This window comes from Euprymna scolopes, chromosome 2 (assembly GCF_053919585.1).
Source record: "Euprymna scolopes isolate OS-2025 chromosome 2, ASM5391958v1, whole genome shotgun sequence".
In the NCBI taxonomy this organism is placed as follows: Eukaryota; Metazoa; Mollusca; class Cephalopoda; order Sepiida; family Sepiolidae; genus Euprymna; species Euprymna scolopes.
The window spans coordinates 25,924,378-25,951,225 of NC_136483.1; the positions used below are offsets into that span (position 1 = coordinate 25,924,378).

General features: G+C 32.9%; 1 protein-coding gene and 2 pseudogenes across 1 annotated transcript in view; all 3 read right to left on the minus strand.

The window, feature by feature from the left end:
* LOC145289926 (prostaglandin E2 receptor EP4 subtype-like) overlaps nt 1-26,848 on the minus strand; it is a 154,451-nt gene that overhangs the window by 98,614 nt on the left and 28,989 nt on the right. The window lies entirely within an intron of this gene.
* Nucleotides 6,951-7,084, minus strand: LOC145242784 (U2 spliceosomal RNA; annotated as a pseudogene).
* On the minus strand, nt 13,896-14,029 carry LOC145242789 (U2 spliceosomal RNA; annotated as a pseudogene).

The following is a 26,848-nucleotide window of genomic DNA, read 5'->3' on the forward strand; positions in this document are numbered from 1 at the left end:
CATAGGGCCATATTTTTTTGAAGATCGTGTTATTAACAGTGACAGCTACTTAGATATGTTGCAGAATTACTTTATTCCGCAACTTGAACAATTAAACTTGAAAGATGATACACTGTTTCAACAAGATGGAGCTCCTTTTCACTTTGCTCGGCGTGTTAGACAGTTTCTAAATCAGGAATTTCCTAACAGATGGATCGGAAGGGATGGACCATTTCATTGGCCTCCACGTTCGCCAGATTTGACTCCATTAGATTTTTTTATGGGGACATGTGAAAACAATTGTGTATGCAACCAAACCTAGTTCATTGGAAGATTTGAAAGCTAGAATAACTAATGTGATTTCAGGTATTACTATAAATCATTTGGCAAATGTTTTCGTGAACTGCAAAATCGTATTACCCTTTGTATTGCTAATGATGGAGGGCATGTGGAAAGTTAAATAAAATTTCAATAAAAGCTTGTAAAATATAGAGTTACTTCTTTTAAATCCATTTTACAGATTATTTCTATTGCAAATACAAATAAAGTTATAAATTTTTTAAAGTGCACACGGGCTTTATGGACACCCTATATATATATATATATATATATATATATATATATATATATATATATATATATATATATATATATATATATATTGTGAATTCTGAAACAGAGTTTCTAGGTAGAATACGTCGTAATGATGACTATATTTAGTTTAATTTAGTTTTCGTTCAAAGAAAAAAATGATGAAAGATAGCTCCAGTTTTTGTGAAATTTTAATAATAGACGTCAAGTAATAAAATATTGGCCAAATCTAAGTTTAGTTAATTTATTTTTTTTTTTTTTACATTTTCACCCCAAACAAGGCACAACTTTGGTGTAGGGGGCTACTGTCAGGGGCAGCAACGGCTGGGGCACTATGTTGGCATTTAGGCAGCAAGATATCGGTTCATGTTACACTTGAACTTCTGCATGTCAATACAGTTGGGGAAGCAGGGACCTGAAATGGAATTCCAGAGTCTCGCGGTTCTGTGGGAGAAACTACTGGAGTAGACAGATCTTTTACATCTAGGGATCTCTATTGTGTGGGGTGGGATTTAGCTGCCTGTCGGATTTGTCGAGGGTGTCTACGTCGTGGGGGCACAAGTGTCTGCAGTTCGTCAGAGCATTCACCATTAAAATACTTGTAGAACAGGCAGAGGGATGCAATGTTTCGTCGATGGGACAGAGGCTGAAGCTTAGATGCCAGTTCAAGGCCTATCAGATAGGCGACTCTCTTTTGAACCTAGAGCGAGTGACTAGCAGCAGATGCACCAGCCCAAATATGACAACAATGACCATACATGGGCGAATGATGGCCTTATAGAGGTACAGGATACTTTCAGGTGTCAGCAGTTTTCTAACACGGTAGAGAGAGCCTACCTTTTTCACAGCGGCCCTGGCAATGTTTTCAATATAATTGTTCCAACTCATGTTTCCTGTGAACGTTAGGACAAGCAATTTGAAAGATGCACTCTCAGACAGGGAGTCACTGGCCATTGCTATTAGTGGCAGAGAAGGTTTCTTGTAATTATTGAAGGAAACTAGTTTAGTCTTGGCAGCATTGAATGTGACCATCCATTTTTGTCCCCATTCCACTACAGGTTGGAGGTCATCCTCTAGTGTTTTTGCCATTTCTTTAGATATGTGTTCATTTGTTTTCCTGACATGCCTGTTTTAGAGTGTGGTGTCATCATCATATATACCAATCTCGGAGGCAGTTTTGTCGGGGAGGTCATTAATAAATATTAGGAACAATAGAGGTCCAAGGATAGACTCCCGCATTTATATCACACTGTTTAGATGTACGACCGTCAAGGACAACCTGGATTTTTCTCTTATCTTAGAAGGATTTAATTATGTTAAGTATGCTACCAGTGATACCGTATGATTTAATTTTCCTGAGGAGACCCTTGCGCCATAACCTGTCAAAAGCCTTAGATATATCTAGAGCTACCGATCTGCCCTCTCCTGCTTTGTCCAGTGAATGGTATATACGTTCAGAGATTACAGTGAGGATGTCAGCTGTGAAACGGGCTTGTCTAAATCCATATTGTTTGTCAGTCAGAAGTTTAGCATCTGTGAGGTGCCGAACTAGAGCATGGTTAATTATGGTCTTAAATATTTTGAAGAAAAGTGGGAGGAGGCTAATGGGGCGATAATTTGATGGGTTAGTTCTTTCGCCAGAATTCTTGAATACTGGTACCACAGAAGCAGTTTTCCAACAGCCCGGAAAGCATGATTCATTAAGGCATTTGTTGTAGAGTTTGGAAAGAACTGGAGCTACTTCGGTTGAGATGAGATCAGGTCCACATGCTTTTGAAGTGTCAAGGTTTTTTATGATAGCGTGTACCTGAGCAGGGGTGATTTTTAGATCCTCTAGCGTGACGTCTGTCCGCAAAGGAAAGTCAGGCAGGGAGTGGTTGGAAGGGTCCAGTGTGGAGTTCAAGGCAAACCGACATATTAGCCTTGTCAATTGCTGAAACGCACAAATGTCCATGTGAAAATTCAAATATTTAAAATTAGAATTCAATTTTCATCAGATATTAATTAAGTAAGGTGCCCTAAATTTATTTTTTTATTTAGATTTCAGAGATTAAAGATTAAATTTGGGATATTTTATAAAATCAAAATCGTCCAATGAATTTTCAACAGTGGAATAAAGATCATGTTTAGCGTGCGTGCGTGCGTGTTTGTGTGCGTGTGTGAGAGAGAGAGAGAGTGACAAGTCGTCTTGTCGGGCGAGAACGTTGACTTTTGTACTAGCACTGAATTTTAAATTTCAGCTATAAACAATCCTTACGGCTAGCCACACTGAGAAGTCTTTATACGAAGTTAACGTTGTCTGTGAATGGTTATATATATATATATATATATATATATATATATATATATATATATATATATATATATATACCGTTTTATCTGCTTAGTTATTTTATCTGCTTAGCTACACATGTTTCGATTATCAAATCGTATCAATGATCCGACAATTTCATCAGACTTTACAGAAATAATTATTTCATAATATAATCATATAGTCATAATAATTATTTCTGTAAAATCTGATGAAATTGTCAGATCGTTAATACGATTCGGTAATCGAAACATGTGTCAGTAAGCAGATAAAACGGTAATAAAAATGTATGTATTTGCTCTGCAATAGTATTGAGCACTCTCTTCAGATATTCACTAATTACCATTTTATATATATATATATATATATATATATATATATATATATATATATATATATATATATATATATATTACTAGCAGAGGAGGGGGCGGCGCTGAATTTTCCCGGTTGTAAAATACGCTTAAATATGATATTTTAATTCGTCCAGATTTCGTATATATTATTATAGAGTCGGGATTTCAAAAGTAAAAAAAGTATTTGTGTGCTATCAGCTGGAATCGAAACCGAAAGCAAAACTGCAGCATTTAAAGCTGGTGGCGTTACCAATGTACCAACGTGACACGCATATTAACTGATTAAAAATAAACTTAGATTAATATACAAAATGTATAACCTTTTTTTCAATTTTGACCCTTTTTGACCCCTTAAAATCTATTTTAACCAGCTAAAGGCCCATAAAAGAACGGTACATGAGAAATCCAACTATTTTAGGCCCCCAGCACAGCTCTGCGACTTTTAGTTTAGGGAGAGATAAAGTTTGAAAATATTGAGACAGACAGACAGCCTTTTATATATTAGACTAGCAGGGGGGCACCCGGCTTTGCCTGGTCGCAAAATACGCTTAAATATGATATTTTAATTCTTCCATATTTCTTATATATTTTTATAGAATCGTGATTTCAAAAATAAAATAAAAAAGTTTAGGTGCCATCAGCTGAAATCTTAGTTTATTTTTAATTTATTTATTAAAAATAAACTAAGGTGAATGTACAAAATGTATAACGATTTTTTTTTCAATTTTGAACCAATTTTTACCCCTTAAAATCTATTTTAACCGGCTAAACACCCATAAAAGAACGGCCCATAAAAAATCCAATCATTTTTTTTTTCAAACTCTATCACACCGAAACTGAAATCACGACTCTATTATAATATATACGAAATCTGGACAAATTAAAATATCATATTTAAGCGTATTTTTATTAATACAGATTTCGTATTTATTATCATCTTATATAGTAATGATTTAAAAAGTTCCTCTTTTTAAATGACTCGTGGACTACCACCGAGAATCGAAACCAAAACATTTAGCTTACGATTTACTTTTTCCTTTGACGTTAATGCCTAAGATATTAAGACATGTTTGCTGCAACATATATATATACGCATACATAAATATATATAGAAAAGGTTTGGTGTTTACTATAACGTTTTTACGCAAATATTACTTAAGTATAAATCATGTAGAATGTCTGCATAAATATCATTACAGTTAATAGTTAACTAAAAATGATCTCCCCATAAGAAAACCGAAAAAACTAATAGCGAATTAATTAAAATGAATGTTTAAAAGAATATGCAAATAAGCTAGATCTTTTGCAGATGAATACAATTCCACGACCCATATATAACAAAGTTGTATTTTCTTTCTAAATAAATAAAAAAAAAAGGTTTTCTTTTTTTCTTTCTTGGCCTTCGTGCCAAAGAGTATCTGTTCTGATGCTTCACTTAAGTTAATTGGTCCTTTGCCAATGTGGGGAAACGCTTCATACTGAGACGATTACTATTTTTTATACTACCTAAGTGCCCCCTTTTTGTCCTTCTTTTAGTGTAGCTGGTTTTCTCACCACATTAAAAACGACCTTGTGTCACATTTGCTTTCATGGGGAAGCAAATAAATACCTAAATAAATAGGAAAAAGGGATTTTAATATGAATATCAATACACAAAAACACAAAAAAGTTATAGGAGTATAGATATCTATGTGTATGTGTGTTTGGGGGCAAATAATGTACCTATATATATATACTAGCATGGATACCCAGCGTTGTCAGGGTCGAGATGAAGTTCGGTTTGGCCACACCTGCTATACTAAGGATATTGAGTAGTTTTTTCATTATTATATGTCAACTCCATCGTTACCCCAACAAAAATTTAAAAAAATAAAAGAACGAATGAAAACACGAAAATGTAACCCCCCCCCCCGAAAAAAGAAGTATGTGACAAACTCTCCACCAGATATTTTGGCAGAAGGGATACGAAGAGAAGTTATTCTCCGGATATTGAGCACCTTTTTATGACTATATTCGTGTTTAAGCGAATTTCTTTTATACTACCTCAGTCTAGAAAGATTTGCTTTACGGTCTGTTGCAACGAAAACAAACTGTAAATAATTCAGTTTCAAAAACACGAAAGTAAAATTTGTGTTAACCGAATGTTTATGTTATAAAAATGATGAGTTATGACTTATTGCGTTATTAAAAGAAAAGAAAATTAGTTACGATGTCAAAAAAATGTGAAAAAAAAAAAAACGGTACAAAAACGTAAATGAAAGTTTTTTTTTTTGTTTTAAATAAAGAATTGCAGTTGAATTGAATTGTTTGTTTATTTTAAAATAAAAATTCACTGGACCACAGCGTTAATTGCGAAATCACGGAAACTATTTTATTTAAACTAATTCCACAAATAATGCTTGAAAGTTTTTAGTTTTAATATCCGCCGAAAAAAAAAGAACACCGTTCGTGCCTAAGGGAACTAACTCAAACCGATTCATAAAAAAATCGATGTCGGTAAAATAAACATGTTACCAATATAAATCAAATTTAAATAACAAAGTTAAATAAAACACTTAAAATAATTCTCTCACTATAAACAATAACTAATACACCGCTATTTAATAAAGTCGATTTTCCTTATGTAATATGCAAATGAAGTCACCTCTTTAATCTTATATTTTTCAATAATCATCTATATATATAAAAGGCAAAAATCGGTGTGTATGTATGTATGTATGTATGTATGTATGTATGTTTGTTTGTAACGCTAAAACTTTTGAAAGACGGAACCAGAGTTGACAAATTTGGTATCATATTGCACCTTGATCACCCGGATGACAAATATCGAAATTTCACGTCAAACGGACCAGTAGAAAGGGGTCAACTGATCGTTTTTCTCCTAGGGGGGCCTCCAAAAAAACCTGTCATTTTAACGTTATTCAATACGTGTCACGTGACGTGACGTCAGCTCAAACTTTTGACAGACACAACCAAAGTTGACAAATTATGTATCATATTGAACCTTGATCACCCGCATGACAAATATCGAAATTCCACACCAAACGGACCATTAAAAGGGGGTGAACTGATCATTTCTCTCCTAGGGGGGCCCCCCAAAAAACCTGTCATTTTAATGTTAATATTACATAATCCAAAAACGCTTAGTCATGTCACGTGACGTGACGTCAACATCCAGTAATGGCGAACAAATGTAAACAAACACTTTGTTTTACCGATACTTTTGTAATTTCTCTTCTGCTTTGTTCTAGAGATTATTAAACTCCATGACAATGTCTCCAACGTATTTAACTGGTTAAAAATAGTATTTATACAAGAGTTTTAACGAAAAATATCAGGAAAAAATGTACAGGAATAAAAAAAAATTCAGCTTTCAAAATATTCGTCGATAAAAAAACCGATCTTTATATTTACGCTAGCCATTTTGTATATTACCACGTGACCTGCTATCTCTTAAACTCTAGGGGGGGGATCCACTTGAATCCAACAAAACCAGTAATTTTTTTTTTCTATTATATATACATCATTTTCTATAAAATTAAGTGTAGACTTTATAATTAAAACAAAAAATGTTATTCATACTAAAAAAAAATAACGCTTAGTCATGTCACGTGACGTGACGTCAACATCCACTAATGGCGAACAATTGTACCTATTTACTATGCCTCCCCACGGGACAGAGTTAGACACCAGGGTCGTTTTTTAACGTGGAGAAAAGGTACAAAAATAAAAATTGTCTCAGTCGTGGAGGATTTCTCCTCCACCGAAAGAGAACAAGAAATAGAAGTGCAGCATCTGAAGAACAGATACTACACTTTGATCTTGACCAAAAGGCCAAGAATGCGAACAATTGTAAATACCAACTTTTTTCACAAAACCAACACCGTCTTTCTTTTTTTTTCTCTCTCTTTCTCTCTCTCACCCACTTACTCTTCCCTCTCTCTCACCCTCTTTCTCTTGACGTCACACCACTGTTAAACTGTGGGGGGGAGGAACACATTCCCAGGCATTATCTCCTACAGATGCACCGATAATAAAAATATAAAACCAACACCCTCTTTCTCTTTTCTCTCTCTCTCACCAACTTACTCTTCTCTCTCTCTCACCCTCTTTCTCTTGACCTCCTACTACTGTTAAACTGTGTGTGGGGGGGGGGGAAGAGGCAGCTTGAAAACCAACAAAAACAGTGCACAGTTTCCCAAGCATTTGGGGTGGGAAGGGGGGGAAGAAGCCGAGCGCACAGTTTCGTGTGAGAGAGAGAGAACAATTCTCAACCTATATACTCAACAAATTTTTTATCTACAGATTTGAAAGTTTGTATATAGGGTATTCAGACATATGGAAATATATCTAGCATAATCTATCTATTATATCTATAAAAGTGAAAATGTGTGTGTGTGTGAGGTAGCCAGAGAGAGAGAGAGAGAGAGAGAGAGAGAGACAACAATTCTCAACCTATATATTCAATACATTTTTTATCTACAGATTTGAAAATTTGTATATAGGGTATTCAGACATATGGAAATATATCTAGCATAATCTATCTATTATATCTATAAAAGTGAAAATGTGTGTGTGTTTGTGTGTGTGTGTGTGTGTGTGTGCGTAAGAGAGAGAGAGAACAATTCTCAACCTATATACTCAACGTATTTTTATCTACGGATTTTAAACTTTGTATATAGGGTATTCAGACATATAGAAATATATCTAGCATAATCTATACATTATATCTATAAAAGTGAGAATGTGAGTGTGTGAGAGAGAGAGAACAATTCTCAACCTATATATTCAACAAATTTTTTACCTACAGATTTGAAAATTTGTATATTGGGTATTCAGACATATGGAAATATATCTAGCATAATCGATCTATTATATCTATAAAAGTCAGAATGTTTGCGTGTGGTTGTGTGTGTAAGGTTGCGAGAGAGAGAGAGAGAACAATTCTCAACCTATCTATTCAATAAATTTGTTATCTACAGATTTGACCATTTGTATATAGGGTATTCAGACATATGGAAATATATCCAGCATAATCTATCTATTATATCCATAAAAGTGAGAATGTGTGCGTGAGAGAGAGAGAGAGAGAGAGAGAGAGTAAGTACAATTCTCACCCTATATATTCAACAAATTTTTTATCTACCGATTAGAAAATTTGTATATAGGGTATTCAGACATATGGAAATATATCTAGCATAATCTATCTATTATATCTAGAAAAGTGAGAATGTGTGTGAAAGAGAGAGAGAGAAGAGAGAGAGAGAGAACAATTCTCAACCTATATATTCAACTAATTTTTATGTACAGATCTGAAAATTTGTATACAGGGTATTCAGACATATGGAAATATATCTAGCATAATCTATTATATCTATAAAAGGTAGAATGTGTGTGTGTGTGAGTGAGTGAGTGAGTGAGTGAGAGAGAGAGAGAGAGAGAGAGAGAGAGAACAATTCTCAACCTATATACTCAACAAATTTTGTATCTACAGATTTGATAATTTGTATATAGGGTATTCAGACATAAGGAAATATATCTAGCATAATCTATCTATTATATCCATAAAAGTGAGAATGTGTGTGAAAGAGAGAGAGAGAGAACAATTCTCAACCTATATATTCAACAAATTCTATCTTTACAGATTTGAAAATTTGTATATAGGGTATTCAGACATTTGGAAATATATCTAGCATAATCTATTATATCTATAAAAGTGAGAATGTGTGTGTGAGAGAGAGAGAAAGAACAATTCTCAACCTATATACTCAACAAATTTTTTATCTACAGATTTAAAAATTTGTATATAGGGTATTCAGACATATAGAAATATATCTAGCATAACCTATCTATTATATCTATAAAATGACCATGTGTGTGTGTGTGAGAGAGAGAGAGAGTCAGAGAGAGAGAGAGAACAATTTTCAGCTTGTGTGTGTGTGAGAAAGAGAGAGAGAGAAAGAGAGGAAGGAAAATTCTCACCCTATATATTCAACAAATTTTTTATCTACATATTAGAAAATTTGGATATAGGGTATTCAGACGTATGGAAATATATCTAGCATAATCTATCTATTATATCTATAAAAGTGAGAATGTGTGTGTGAGAGAGAGAGAAAGAGAGAGAGAGAGAACAATTCTCAACCTATATATTCAACTAATTTTTTATCTACAGATTTGAAAATGTGTATATTGGGTATTCAGACATATGTAAATATATCTGGCATAATCTATGTATTATATCTATAAAAGTGTGAATGTGAGTGATGGAAAGAGCAAAAAATTCTCAACCTATATAACCTATAAAAGTGAGAATATGTGTGAGAGAGAGAGAGAGAGAACAATTCTCAACCTATATATTCCACACATTTTTGGGCACAGATTTGGAAATTTGTATATAGGGTAGGCAGACATATAGAAATATATCTAGCATAATCTATCTATTATATCTATAAAAGTGAGAACTTGTGTGTGTGTGTGTGTGTGAGAGAGAGAGAGAACAATTCTTAACCTACATACTCAACAAATTTTTTACCTACAGTTTAGAAAATTTGTATATAGGGTATTCAGACATATGGAAATATATCTAGCATAATCTATCTATTATAACTACAAAAGTTAGAATGTGTGTGTGAGAGAGAGAGAGAGAGAGAACAATTCTAAACCTATATATTCAACAAATTTTTTATCTACAGATTTGAAACTTTGTATATAGGGTATTCAGACATATGGAAATATATCTAGCATAATCTATCTATTTTATCTATAAAAGTGAGAATGCGTGTGTGTGAGATAGCGAGAGAGAGAGAGAGAAAAAGAGAGAGATAAAAATTCTCAACCTATACATTCAACAAATTTTTTATCCACAGATTTGAACATTTGTATATAGGGTGTTCAGACATATAGAAATATATCTAGCATAATCTATCTATTATATGTATAAAAGTGAGAATGTGTGTGTGTGTGAGAGAGAGGACAATTGTCAACCTATGTATACAACAAATTTTTTATCTACAGATTTCAAAATTTGTATATTGGGCATTCAGACATATTTTAATATATCTGGCATAATCTGTCTATTATATCTATAAAAGTGAGAATGTGTGTGATAGAGAGAGAGAGAACAATTCTCAACCTATATACTCAAAAAATTTTTTATCTACAGATTTGAAAATTTGTATATAGGGTATTCAGACATATGGAAATATATCTAGCATAATCTATTATATCTATAAAAGTGAGAATGTGTGTGTGTGTGTGAGAGAGAGAGAGAGAGAGAGAGAGAACAATTCTCAACCCATATACTCAACAAATTCTTTATCTACAGATTTTAAAATGTGTATATAGAGTATTCATACAAATAGAAATATATCTAGGATAATCTTTCTATTATATCTATAAAAGTGAGAATGTGTGTGTGTGTGAGCGAGAGAGAGAGAGAGAGAGAGAACAGTTCTCAACCTATACATTCAACAAATTTTTATATATAGGGTATTCAGAAATATCGAAATATATCTAGCATAATCTATTATATCTTTAAAAGTTAGAATGTGTGTGTGTGAGAGATAGAGAGAACAATTCTCAACCTATGCACTCTACAAATTTTTTATCTACAAATTAGAAAATTTGTATATAGGGTATTCACACATATGGAAATATATCTAGCATAATCTATCTATTATATCTATAAAAGTTAGAATGTGTGTGTGAGGTAGCCAGAGAGAGAGAGAGAGAGAGTAAGAACAATTTTCAACCTATATATTCAACAAATATTTGATCTACAGATTAGAAAATTTGTATATAGGGTATTCAGACATATGGAAATATATCTAGCATAATCTATCTATTATATCTCTAAAATTGAGAATGTGTGTGTGAGAGAGAGAGAACAATTTTCAACCTATATACTCAACAAATTTTTTTATCTACAGATTTGAAAATTTGTATATAGGGTATTCAGACATATGGAAATATATCTAGAGTAATCTATCTATTATATCTATAAAAGTGAGAATGCGTGTGTGTGTGAGAGAGAGCGACACAGAACAATTCTCAACCTATATATTCAACAAATTTTTTATGTACAGATCTGAAATATCACATTTGTATAGAAGTAGAAATCTTGATACCTACTCTGATACCTAATAAAAGAAAGGACACTCTTTAGGGCGGATTTTGATTATAACAAGTCACTAATTAGAAATTATAATAAACATTCTAATAATTTAAGAATTTTACCAAAATAAAATTGCATGGTAATCACCCAATTTCTGCCACAAAATTTTGATTGGCAGAACTCATAAACATAAAATATATATTTTCTAATTTCATCTTTTTTTTTTCTTTTTACATAATCTGGTTTGATGTTTTCCCAAATATTCAAATCACTATATTTTGCTGCTTAATATCAAATACAGCAACTGAGTTATTTTTATGCATCAAACAATTACATTTTCTCATTCATCCAAACTAATCACTGAACATCAATTTCATATTTTCTTCACTAAAATATTACTGTGCTTGATGTCATCAAGTGGAGCGGATCATTTTTTTTTCATTTGTTCACACATTTTTCCAATTTATATATATTTTAAAGATTCTTAGCCTATGTCATTGCATACCAATCTGTTTATTAAAAGTTAAGGTTCACTGTAAACACATATGTTACACCAAAATAAAAACGCTTCAGATAATGTCTTGATATTCAATTCAGTTTCTCACATGACATCTTATGAAGTTAGTAGAAATGTTACAGACTTTTGAATCTCAAACACTTTCAATACTGTGCACTGATATTTTCTTTTTTGCAATATAAGCACATTCATGATTTTTTTTACAAACGTTAAAAACTTTCACATTGTGTAGCAATATACTGAAACAATTATAAAAATATTTGTTTTTATTTTGAATGATGCAGGGCATCTGAAGAGAGATTTTTCTAACAAAATGAAAGTATAATTTTTAGCAATAGGTATCTAGGAAAAGGCCACTACATATGTTATAAGTTCCAAATTTCCACAACCTGGCAAATACTGGTACATGCTAGCAAATTTAGATTTGCAATTACAAAATATGATTCTAATTTTTTCCTTTGCTCTTTATTCTAACACTACACTAAGTTTACTGTGTTATTTCGCTACAGTTGATATTGTGTAGAACAATAAGAAAATCATAGTGAACAATGCATTCAACAAAATTTCACACACATTTCTAGATACCTATATCTAATAAGTTCAAAAGAAAGGACACACTTAGGGAGGTATTTTGGTGGTCAAGTCACTAAAAAGAGATTAGCTGGTTTCCCGGCATAGCCCAGGATATAATAAAGATTGACTGAAATACATGTTCTAGCTGGTTTCTAGGCGTTGCCAGGGATGTAATATAGACACATTATGTTGTATATTACCTGTTCTCTTCTCCCTAAGGTAAAACAATTTCATATACATGCTGTAAATTACCTATGCTAGGGATAAAACATGAACAATATCAGTCCTAGGGTAGATAAAACAAATAATACATAGAGATGAAAGATTCCTCTCCCCTAAGAATCAAACATATGTTCAATATCTGCTTTTGTTTTTTCATTGTTTATACGGTCCCGAGCAACGCCGGGTAGCCCTGCTAGTCTATATATATAAAAGGCAAAAATCGGTGTGTATGTATGTATGTATGTATGTATGTTTGTTTGTAACGCTAAAACTTTTGAAAGACGGAACCAGAGTTGACAAATTTGGTATCATATTGCACCTTGATCACCCGGATGACAAATATCGAAATTTCACGTCAAACGGACCAGTAGAAAGGGGTGAACTGATCGTTTTTCTCCTAGGGGGGCCCCCAAAAAAACCTGTCATTTTAACGTTATTCAATACGTGTCACGTGACGTGACGTCAGCTCAAACTTTTGACAGACACAACCAAAGTTGACAAATTATGTATCATATTGAACCTTGATCACCCGCATGACAAATATCGAAATTCCACACCAAACGGACCATTAAAAGGGGGTGAACTGATCATTTCTCTCCTAGGGGGGGGCCCCCCAAAAAACCTGTCATTTTAATGTTAATATTACATAATCCAAAAACGCTTAGTCATGTCACGTGACGTGACGTCAACATCCAGTAATGGCGAACAAATGTAAACAAACACTTTGTTTTACCGATACTTTTGTAATTTCTCTTCTGCTTTGTTCTAGAGATTATTAAACTCCATGACAATGTCTCCAACGTATTTAACTGGTTAAAAATAGTATTTATACAAGAGTTTTAACGAAAAATATCAGGAAAAAATGTACAGGAATAAAAAAAAATTCAGCTTTCAAAATATTCGTCGATAAAAAAACCGATCTTTATATTTACGCTAGCCATTTTGTATATTACCACGTGACCTGCTATCTCTTAAACTGGAGGGGGGGATCCACTTGAATCCAACAAAACCAGTAATTTTTTTTTTCTATTATATATACATCATTTTCTATAAAATTAAGTGTAGACTTTATAATTAAAACAAAAAATGTTATTCATACTAAAAAAAAAAAACGCTTAGTCATGTCACGTGACGTGACGTCAACATCCACTAATGGCGAACAATTGTACCTATTTACTATGCCTCCCCACGGGACAGAGTTAGACACCAGGGTCGTTTTTTAACGTGGAGAAAAGGTACAAAAATAAAAATTGTCTCAGTCGTGGAGGATTTCTCCTCCACCGAAAGAGAACAAGAAATAGAAGTGCAGCATCTGAAGAACAGATACTACACTTTGATCTTGACCAAAAGGCCAAGAATGCGAACAATTGTAAATAACAACTTTTTTCACAAAACCAACACCGTCTTTCTTTTTTTTCTCTCTCTTTCTCTCTCTCACCCACTTACTCTTCCCTCTCTCTCACCCTCTTTCTCTTGACGTCACACCACTGTTAAACTGTGGGGGGGGGGAACACATTCCCAGGCATTATCTCCTATAGATGCACATTTTATTAGAAATTCAGCTTTCAAAATATTAGACGATAATAAAAATATAAAACCAACACCCTCTTTCTCTTTTCTCTCTCTCTCACCAACTTACTCTTCTCTCTCTCTCACCCTCTTTCTCTTGACCTCCTACTACTGTTAAACTGTGTGTGTGTGGGGGGGGGAAGAGGCAGCTTGAAAACCAACAAAAACAGTGCACAGTTTCCCAAGCATTTGGGGTGGGAAGGGGGGAAGAAGCCGAGCGCACAGTTTCGTGTGAGAGAGAGAGAACAATTCTCAACCTATATACTCAACAAATTTTTTATCTACAGATTTGAAAGTTTGTATATAGGGTATTCAGACATATGGAAATATATCTAGCATAATCTATCTATTATATCTATAAAAGTGAAAATGTGTGTGTGTGTGTGAGGTAGCCAGAGAGAGAGAGAGAGAGAGAGAGAGAGAGAGACAACAATTCTCAACCTATATATTCAATACATTTTTTATCTACAGATTTGAAAATTTGTATATAGGGTATTCAGACATATGGAAATATATCTAGCATAATCTATCTATTATATCTATAAAAGTGAAAATGTGTGTGTGTGTGTGTGTGTGCGTAAGAGAGAGAGAGAACAATTCTCAACCTATATACTCAACGTATTTTTATCTACGGATTTTAAACTTTGTATATAGGGTATTCAGACATATAGAAATATATCTAGCATAATCTATACATTATATCTATAAAAGTGAGAATGTGAGTGTGTGAGAGAGAGAGAACAATTCTCAACCTATATATTCAACAAATTTTTTACCTACAGATTTGAAAATTTGTATATTGGGTATTCAGACATATGGAAATATATCTAGCATAATCGATCTATTATATCTATAAAAGTCAGAATGTTTGCGTGTTGTTGTGTGTGTAAGGTTGCGAGAGAGAGAGAGAGAACAATTCTCAACCTATCTATTCAATAAATTTGTTATCTACAGATTTGACCATTTGTATATAGGGTATTCAGACATATGGAAATATATCCAGCATAATCTATCTATTATATCCATAAAAGTGAGAATGTGTGCGTGAGAGAGAGAGAGAGAGAGAGAGAGAGTAAGTACAATTCTCACCCTATATATTCAACAAATTTTTTATCTACCGATTATAAAATTTGTATATAGGGTATTCAGACATATGGAAATATATCTAGCATAATCTATCTATTATATCTAGAAAAGTGAGAATGTGTGTGGAAGAGAGAGAGAGAAGAGAGAGAGAGAGAACAATTCTCAACCTATATATTCAACTAATTTTTATGTACAGATCTGAAAATTTGTATACAGGGTATTCAGACATATGGAAATATATCTAGCATAATCTATTATATCTATAAAAGGTAGAATGTGTGTGTGTGTTTGTGAGTGAGTGAGTGAGTGAGTGAGTGAGTGAGAGAGAGAGAGAGAGAACAATTCTCAACCTATATACTCAACAAATTTTGTATCTACAGATTTGATAATTTGTATATAGGGTATTCAGACATAAGGAAATATATCTAGCATAATCTATCTATTATATCTATTAAAGTGAGAATGTGTGTGAAAGAGAGAGAGAAACAACAATTCTCAACCTATATATTCAACAAATTCTATCTTTACAGATTTGAAAATTTGTATATAGGGTATTCAGACATTTGGAAATATATCTAGCATAATCTATTATATCTATAAAAGTGAGAATGTGTGTGTGAGAGAGAGAGAAAGAACAATTCTCAACCTATATACTCAACAAATTTTTTATCTACAGATTTAAAAATTTGTATATAGGGTATTCAGACATATAGAAATATATCTAGCATAACCTATCTATTATATCTATAAAATGACCATGTGTGTGTGTGTGTGAGAGAGAGAGAGAGAGTCAGAGAGAGAGAGAGAACAATTTTCAGCTTGTGTGTGTGTGAGAAAGAGAGAGAGAGAAAGAGAGGAAGGAAAATTCTCACCCTATATATTCAACAAATTTTTTATCTACATATTAGAAAATTTGGATATAGGGTATTCAGACGTATGGAGAGAGAGAGAGAGAGAGAGAGAGAGAGTAAGTACAATTCTCACCCTATATATTCAACAAATTTTTTATCTACCGATTATAAAATTTGTATATAGGGTATTCAGACATATGGAAATATATCTAGCATAATCTATCTATTATATCTAGAAAAGTGAGAATGTGTGTGGAAGAGAGAGAGAGAAGAGAGAGAGAGAGAACAATTCTCAACCTATATATTCAACTAATTTTTATGTACAGATCTGAAAATTTGTATACAGGGTATTCAGACATATGGAAATATATCTAGCATAATCTATTATATCTATAAAAGGTAGAATGTGTGTGTGTGTTTGTGAGTGAGTGAGTGAGTGAGTGAGTGAGAGAGAGAGAGAGAGAGAACAATTCTCAACCTATATACTCAACAAATTTTGTATCTACAGATTTGATAATTTGTATATAGGGTATTCAGACATAAGGAAATATATCTAGCATAATCTATCTATTATATCTATTAAAGTGAGAATGTGTGTGAAAGAGAGAGAGAAACAACAATTCTCAACCTATATATTCAACAAATTCTATCTTTACAGATTTGAAAATTTGTATATAGGGTATTCAGACATTTGGAAATATATCTAGCATAATCTATTATATCTATAAAAGTGAGAATGTGTGTGTGAGAGAGAGAGAAAGAACAATTCTCAACCTATATACTCAACAAATTTTTTATCTACAGATTTAAAAATTTGTATATAGGGTATTCAGACATATAGAAATATATCTAGCATAACCTATCTATTATATCTATAAAATGACCATGTGTGTGTGTGTGTGAGAGAGAGAGAGAGTCAGAGAGAGAGAGAGAACAATTTTCAGCTTGTGTGTGTGTGAGAAAGAGAGAGAGAGAAAGAGAGGAAGGAAAATTCTCACCCTATATATTCAACAAATTTTTTATCTACATATTAGAAAATTTGGATATAGGGTATTCAGACGTATGGAAATATATCTAGCATAATCTATCTATTATATCTATAAAAGTGAGAATGTGTGTGTGAGAGAGAGAGAAAGAGAGAGAGAGAGAACAATTCTCAACCTATATATTCAACTAATTTTTTATCTACAGATTTGAAAATGTGTATATTGGGTATTCAGACATATGTAAATATATCTGGCATAATCTATGTATTATATCTATAAAAGTGTGAATGTGAGTGATGGAAAGAGCAAAAAATTATCAACCTATATAACCTATAACAGTGAGAATATGTGTGAGAGAGAGAGAGAGAGAGAGAACAATTCTCAACCTATATATTCCACACATTTTTGGGCACAGATTTGGAAATTTGTATATAGGGTAGGCAGACATATAGAAATATATCTAGCATAATCTATCTATTATATCTATAAAAGTGAGAACTTGTGTGTGTGTGTGTGTGAGAGAGAGAGAGAACAATTCTTAACCTACATACTCAACAAATTTTTTACCTACAGTTTAGAAAATTTGTATATAGGGTATTCAGACATATGGAAATATATCTAGCATAATCTATCTATTATAACTACAAAAGTTAGAATGTGTGTGTGAGAGAGAGAGAGAGAGAGAACAATTCTAAACCTATATATTCAACAAATTTTTTATCTACAGATTTGAAACTTTGTATATCGGGTATTCAGACATATGGAAATATATCTAGCATAATCTATCTATTTTATCTATAAAAGTGAGAATGCGTGTGTGTGAGATAGCGAGAGAGAGAGAGAGAAAAAGAGAGAGATAAAAATTCTCAACCTATACATTCAACAAATTTTTTATCCACAGATTTGAACATTTGTATATAGGGTGTTCAGACATATAGAAATATATCTAGCATAATCTATCTATTATATGTATAAAAGTGAGAATGTGTGTGTGTGTGAGAGAGAGGACAATTGTCAACCTATGTATACAACAAATTTTTTATCTACAGATTTCAAAATTTGTATATTGGGCATTCAGACATATTTCAATATATCTGGCATAATCTGTCTATTATATCTATAAAAGTGAGAATGTGTGTGATAGAGAGAGAGAGAACAATTCTCAACCTATATACTCAACAAATTTTTTATCTACAGATTTGAAAATTTGTATATAGGGTATTCAGACATATGGAAATATATCTAGCATAATCTATTATATCTATAAAAGTGAGAATGTGTGTGTGTGTGTGAGAGAGAGAGAGAGAGAGAGAGAACAATTCTCAACCCATATACTCAACAAATTCTTTATCTTCAGATTTTAAAATTTGTATATAGAGTATTCATACAAATAGAAATATATCTAGGATAATCTTTCTATTATATCTATAAAAGTGAGAATGTGTGTGTGTGTGAGCGAGAGAGAGAGAGAGAGAGAGAGAGAACAGTTCTCAACCTATACATTCAACACATTTTTATATATAGGGTATTCAGAAATATCGAAATATATCTAGCATAATCTATTATATCATTAAAAGTTAGAATGTGTGTGTGTGAGAGATAGAGAGAACAATTCTCAACCTATGCACTCTACAAATTTTTTATCTACAAATTAGAAAATTTGTATATAGGGTATTCACACATATGGAAATATATCTAGCATAATCTATCTATTATATCTATAAAAGTTAGAATGTGTGTGTGAGGTAGCCAGAGAGAGAGAGAGAGAGTAAGAACAATTTTCAACCTATATATTCAACAAATATTGGATCTACAGATTAGAAAATTTGTATATAGGGTATTCAGACATATGGAAATATATCTAGCATAATCTATCTATTATATCTCTAAAATTGAGAATGTGTGTGTGAGAGAGAGAGAGAGAACAATTTTCAACCTATATACTCAACAAATTTTTTTATCTACAGATTTGAAAATTTGTATATAGGGTATTCAGACATATGGAAATATATCTAGAGTAATCTATCTATTATATCTATAAAAGTGAGAATGCGTGTGTGTGTGAGAGAGAGCGACACAGAACAATTCTCAACCTATATATTCAACAAATTTTTTATGTACAGATCTGAAATATCACATTTGTATAGAAGTAGAAATCTTGATACCTACTCTGATACCTAATAAAAGAAAGGACACTCTTTAGGGCGGATTTTGATTATAACAAGTCACTAATTAGAAATTATAATAAACATTCTAATAATTTAAGAATTTTACCAAAATAAAATTGCATGGTAATCACCCAATTTCTGCCACAAAATTTTGATTGGCAGAACTCATAAACATAAAATATATATTTTCTAATTTCATCTTTTTTTTTTCTTTTTACATAATCTGGTTTGATGTTTTCCCAAATATTCAAATCACTATATTTTGCTGCTTAATATCAAATACAGCAACTGAGTTATTTTTATGCATCAAACAATTACATTTTCTCATTCATCCAAACTAATCACTGAACATCAATTTCATATTTTCTTCACTAAAATATTACTGTGCTTGATGTCATCAAGTGGAGCGGATCATTTTTTTTTCATTTGTTCACACATTTTTCCAATTTATATATATTTTAAAGATTCTTAGCCTATGTCATTGCATACCAATCTGTTTATTAAAAGTTAAGGTTCACTGTAAACACATATGTTACACCAAAATAAAAACGCTTCAGATAATGTCTTGATATTCAATTCAGTTTCTCACATGACATCTTATGAAGTTAGTAGAAATGTTACAGACTTTTGAATCTCAAACACTTTCAATACTGTGCACTGATATTTTCTTTTTTGCAATATAAGCACATTCATGATTTTTTTTACAAACGTTAAAAACTTTCACATTGTGTAGCAATATACTGAAACAATTATAAAAATATTTGTTTTTATTTTGAATGATGCAGGGCATCTGAAGAGAGATTTTTCTAACAAAATGAAAGTATAATTTTTAGCAATAGGTATCTAGGAAAAGGCCACTACATATGTTATAAGTTCCAAATTTCCACAACCTGGCAAATACTGGTACATGCTAGCAAATTTAGATTTGCAATTACAAAATATGATTCTAATTTTTTCCTTTGCTCTTTATTCTAACACTACACTAAGTTTACTGTGTTATTTCGCTACAGTTGATATTGTGTAGAACAATAAGAAAATCATAGTGAACAATGCATTCAACAAAATTTCACACACATTTCTAGATACCTATATCTAATAAGTTCAAAAGAAAGGACACACTTAGGGAGGTATTTTGGTGGTCAAGTCACTAAAAAGAGATTAGCTGGTTTCCCGGCATAGCCCAGGATATAATAAAGATTGACTGAAATACATGTTCTAGCTGGTTTCTAGGCGTTGCCAGGGATGTAATATAGACACATTATGTTGTATATTACCTGTTCTCTTCTCCCTAAGGTAAAACAATTTCATATACATGCTGTAAATTACCTATGCTAGGGATAAAACATGAACAATATCAGTCCTAGGGTAGATAAAACAAATAATACATAGAGATGAAAGATTCCTCTCCCCTAAGAATCAAACATATGTTCAATATCTGCTTTTGTTTTTTCATTGTTTATACGGTCCCGAGCAACGCCGGGTAGCCCTGCTAGTAGTATATATAGGAATTAATAATAGGATATACTAATGGGTTTTTGTATATATTAATCAACTTGTGAACAAACAAACAGACAGGAATACGAATTTATATATACACCGGTTGTATCGATTGTATTCCTAGATGTAAATTCAATGAAAATCGCGTGATTATTAAAAAGTGCTCAATGCCGGACAGAGCTGGTATATAGTCTGTTCATTATACAAACATTATTGGTTACATATGTGCGTACATGTTTCAGTGGAGTCTCAATTCAGGGACAACACTTCATCAGACCAAATGAGAATCGATATTGAAACGGGTGTCAAAATAAGATGGTTTTTATAAGATATTTGGGTGCGATCTACATTCCTGGGAGAATTAGGGTGTATACTTTGTGAAAAAAAAGCTACTGCTTACATTCACAAGGTATACACTTCAATTCTCGGTGTCTATATTTTTAGACCCCATTTTATCATCTCCTATTCTTATTTTTAGACGCCATTTACAGTTACTACGCTATTTTATCCCAATTCAATTATCTCTAATTTTTAAAAACTCCCTTCGTAATCTCGTTTCATTTTATTTACTTAATCTATCACGGTTATATTTCCAGACGCAATCTTTTAAATCTCTACGATATTTTAACTTTTATACGTAATCCACTACGCTAGTTTACTCTAATTCATTTTCTCTAATCATAAAATGTATATATGTATATAAACATCTAATTTACATAAGGAAAACACGCTGCTCTCCCCCATCATTGTATATAGCTCCAAATCTTCCGTCTCTCTCGTCAATGACCATCCCTCTTGAAAAAGCCCGCATAAATCGGGCGGAACGTTGAGTAATCAGGTCCCTTCGCCTCCATTTTATTTCATATATATATATATATATATATATATATATATATATATATATATATATATATATATATATATATATGTGTGTGTGTGTATATATGTATATATATATGTATATATATATATATATATATATATATATATGAAGCATATGCGAACACGTATACACTCTGCCAAATATAAGTCAGCAAATGCACACACATACATAGATACGCAAGCTAGATGCTAACGCATACCCAGAAGTTGAAGACGTATCTATAACCAACGAAGGTGCATTTCAGAGAATTATCACTGTAACGCTTTGTCTAGCATTGCCGCAGTCTATCTACTGGATATTCTAGAACTATGAAAGGTTTCTTATGTTTACTGGTTGGCCAAACCCTATAATAAATATAAATGTGGACATTTATCTGCCGTTCTTTTGTATGTTTTTAGTTATAATCATTCTAAGTGGGCACAAAGTATCGTAGAAGACATTGTATTATTAAGAATGCGATTATTTTTAAACTTTAATCGCTTGACCAGGATGCTTGCCTCCATTAATCTTGTTTCTTATCTTTATGCGAGAGATGATGAAGTTTTATCTCCGACTATACAAATTGTATATATATATATATATGTATATATATATATATATATATATATATATATATATATATATATATATAGTGATGGGACGATTCCAAAATTCTCTTTAGAATTACTTAAATTTATACAATATAATCGAAATGGACCAAATTTCAAGCCAAATTTCTAAAAAAAAAAAAAAAAAAAAAAAAAAAGCCAAACAAAATGTTGCGTTTTTCATATTGGACTTGAAAATAGAAAAATCTGGATATCAATATTTTGGATTATATCATATGCGTATCAAACTTTTTCTGTGGAATATTCCTCGAATCTTGGATATTTCTTTCAACTTTTGATCTTGTCAAATTTCCATGCATGTATGATTTACCTCAAAATTGTAGTATCCAAATTATATGCTAATTAGCAAAACGTTTAGACTGCATAAAAATTCTATTTCGCTAAATACGTTTCCTTCACCTGGAATTAAACCCAAAATGTAATGATAGAATTCTCAGAAATTTACCAAATACATCAAAGGGCACATAGAACCTGTCGGAGAATACAATGGTCGAAACATTATAAAAAAAAAGGAAATAATTGGAAGAAAAGAAAAACAGACAACATGAGTAACGAGTTCTCCTTGTTCTTTTACTGCATTTTAGTACAATGTCATTTGACATCTTAATATCTTGTAACTGTAATGTCATTTGATATCTTAATATCTTGTAACTCTTGAATAAGAGGATGTGGGCTGCGAAGTATGGATGAAACTGTACCGATTTGCTGGTGAATTTCTAAAAACAATCCAATCGTTCATTTCATGTTCATAAATAAAATAGAAATAGGTGGAATTGATAAACCATCTGCTTTTCATAATTAAAAAATGTCAATCTTATACGGCTTAGAGGTAAAGGATTCGCGTAATTTTAAAAGGAAAAATAATAAGGAAAATGTTGAAGATGTGTATTGGTTATTCGTATTATTTAGATTCTTCTGACTACTGTTTTCATCTTGAGTGTTATTTTCGCAACGTGTCGATCGATATAATCTCCAGCCTTTTTCAGGTTTATCTTATCGAAATCGTGTATCTGCACGGATTTTGAACGGAATCTGTGCCGCAATGGTTAAAGTACTTGGTAAAATATAGTCATAGAAAGGTGAATCCAATCCTCAATGTCAGCGACAGAAAATACAATTGCGAATTACTTATGACCCCTATGACGTGGCAGGAGTATGCTACTCCCGTGAATTAAATAAAGGGTTCCGTTTGAAATTCGTGTAAATTCCCGAGTTCGACAAGATAGAACGTGGAGGTTACATCGACCGAAACGTTGTGAAAATGACATTCAAGACGAGAACAGAATCCAAAAAAAAGTACGAAAGAAATGTTCATCAATCTGATAGTTTCTCACGTAAAATTAATCTCTGAAAGAAAAGAGTTTGAGATCATGCATTTCCGTGGGAGTTTTTTTTATTTATTTTTGATACCATTGAATTTTTGAGATGAGGATCGGTTATTCGCATTATATGGATTCTCATCTTGAGTGTCATTTTCACTACATTTCGGTCGATGTAACCTCCGACCATTTACAGGTGTGTCTTGTCGAACTCGCATTTTTTCTGTCGAACTCTGGAATCCGCACGGAACCCTTTATTTAATTCACAGGAGAAGTATGCCCTGTGTCGTTCCGTCAGCCATCTATATATATAAAAGCGAAAATGTATGTATGTATGTATGTATGTATGTATGTATGTATGTATGTATGTATGTATGTATGTATGTACGCTTTTTCTCGATGTCCACAAAAGGCTTCTTTCAGAGAAGCGCTCGCTCGGTTCACAACTTCTTAAAACTTTTTATATCATTTATAAATTGTAATATCTCATAGTAACCACGGAGCTCGCCTGTCTATTTAATTTTATTGACTTTCAAACGTTAATTATTCCACATTTCCCGCATCGGCACGCGTTACATTCGGTTTTCGGTATAAACAAAAAGCGAAACTCGTCTCTAATCACAGGCCCAGAGCCAGTGGTCTCTAGAGAGCTAAGTAACGTTTGGTCAATGTCGACTTCGTCATATCAGACGGTAGCTTTCATTTCGAGACGAGGGAGCGGGTTTTTAAAAACAAACAAACCGATTTATTGACCTCATTAAAAACTGTTCCGCACAGAATGCTAACTGCTGAATAGCTATCGCCGTCACGTCAATCAAAAACGCGCACCTGTTTTTTTTCACACTTTACTATTTTCCAACTGCGCGTCGTCAAGGCTTCTTTTTTTTCACGGGCACCTGTTTTTTTTCACATTTCGGTGTTTTTTCACACACACCTACAAACACCCGGGCAATGCCGGGTACCCCTCGCTAGTGACTAGATAAAAGTCTTAAGTAATTCTCAATTGTACCTTCGGCTGCCCGCACTGAATATATATAACCTATATATACGTGCTAAAAGAATGCTCGTCCAACGTTTAATAAAATTAAGACTATGATAGTATATAAATTATATTCTAGGTGCGCAACTAATGTTAAACCATATTGTAGCAAAACGGCTATGTATACATAGCCATTGTGAATTTAAAAATTTGGACGTCTTAATGCTAATATCTTAAACAAGAAAACTAGATTATTAAAATTGTATGCGTGTATTATATGGATTACTTATCTAAGTTCGATTAGTTTGTTTTACGGCATACTTTCGAATTATTTAATTCAGAATGCAATCATTTTGATGCTAATATTTTTCTTCAATTTCTTACCTATATATGTATGGTGTTTGTTCCAATAGTTTATACTTTTTGTTTCATTTGATTTCAGCTGAAAGTTTCAGAAATCAAGGGTTCCCCCTTCCTGTGATTAACACTTAATCCCTATGTGAGATATTCGAATATTCCGTTATACTTTACTTCTCAAATACTGAGTTAGTAAAGAAGTTGATAACACAATTTTCGTTTCCTGGATTTACGATTTGAATATGTTATAGTATATCTTTCTTATGGACTCTTGGATTCCAGAACAAAAATTTATCTAGTCTGGTTATTTATCCAGCTTCTTACTGTTGTTTAAGTAACATCATTTGGAGAAGTTGCATCATTCCTCGTAAAAGCCAGGGTTAATCATACCAAGGAGATTTTATTTGTCCAGCGAATTCTATGTGAATTTGAATATTTACTCAGGGTTTAATTGTAGAGAAAAGCATCCTCATACCAGGTTATTCCGACAAATCCCTGTACAAAAAGACTCTGGAGGATAGTGCCTAGTGGGAATTCAAATTGTCTGTACATTATGTGTATGTATGTATGTACTACCAAATGCAAGCCATTCCGTGTAGGACTTCTGGGTGTATCTGGTCATGAAACCCCCATTAGGATTTAACCATTCTCCCAAACTTCACTCTCACACGGTATACACGAAATGGTAGTACCTTTAAGAGTTTTGTCTATAGGTTAAATAAAATTTGTCTTGATCGCAACATAAAACTCCGTTATAAACCCTTGAGTAAGGTGTTCACGAATATCACAGTTTTTTTTTTCGAAGCTTTTTTAGCTATGACACTAAACTGTGGGTAATTGTTACGGCGTTACCTTTTCGTGTGCTACAAAAAAAAATTTTCTGTCTTTTTCTCTCTTCCTTTCCCTCTCTGTACTGCTCTAACCAAGTATGCCGACCTATTCCACAAAGCCCAAAACCTCAACATGAAATATCTTTCTTTATTTCTAAGTGAAACTGGAATAGGGCCGACCACTTCCCTAGATGAGTTCATAATTAACGGATACTCCAATTTAACAGCTAAATCTGACACCCAAGATCGCCATGGGCATGGAATATGTGCCTACATTAAGGATGGCTTCCTGTGTGGCAGGCATATCTCTAGAGAAGATCCTAATTTACCTTATATGTGCTTCAGGGTTGCACTTGCTAACACCACTGCATTTATATTTGCCCTCTATAGGGCCCACAACATCGGAGTTACTATCTTTAAGAGCATATCTGAGAAAATAGACCACATACTGTCTTCACATCCCTCGACTAACATCCACATTTGTGGTGACTTCAACGTCCATCACGTGGAATGTCTGACCCATTCAAATAAGACAGATGATGAGGGGAGGTTTTGTCATGATTTTGCCATTGCTTATGACCTCACTCAGATTGTTCGCGAACCCACCCGTGTGCCCGATACACTCGGTCAATATGCAAGCCTCTTAGACCTTTTTCTCTCAACTGCCCCTGAGCTATATTCATGTTCCGTTCATTCTCCTCTAGGATCCTCCGACCACTCCGTAGTATCAGTTAAGATAAAAACGAAATGTAAGAAGCCCGCAGACGTACCCCTCCACCGTACTGTATACCGATACTCTATGGCTGACTGGGATAGCTTCCGTACATTCATATCTGATTTACCGCTGCACTCCATGTTTAAAAAGGATGTGTCCTCTATAGTATCAGATCTGACCGAATGGTTAATTTTAGGCATAGACCAATTCATACCATCTAAAAAATTCCAACAAAAACCTAACAGCCAGGCATGGTTCTCCCCAGAATGTGCTGCTGTTATCGCGCACAGAAATCACTTTTTACATAGCTACCAACGTAATAGATGCACTGAGAC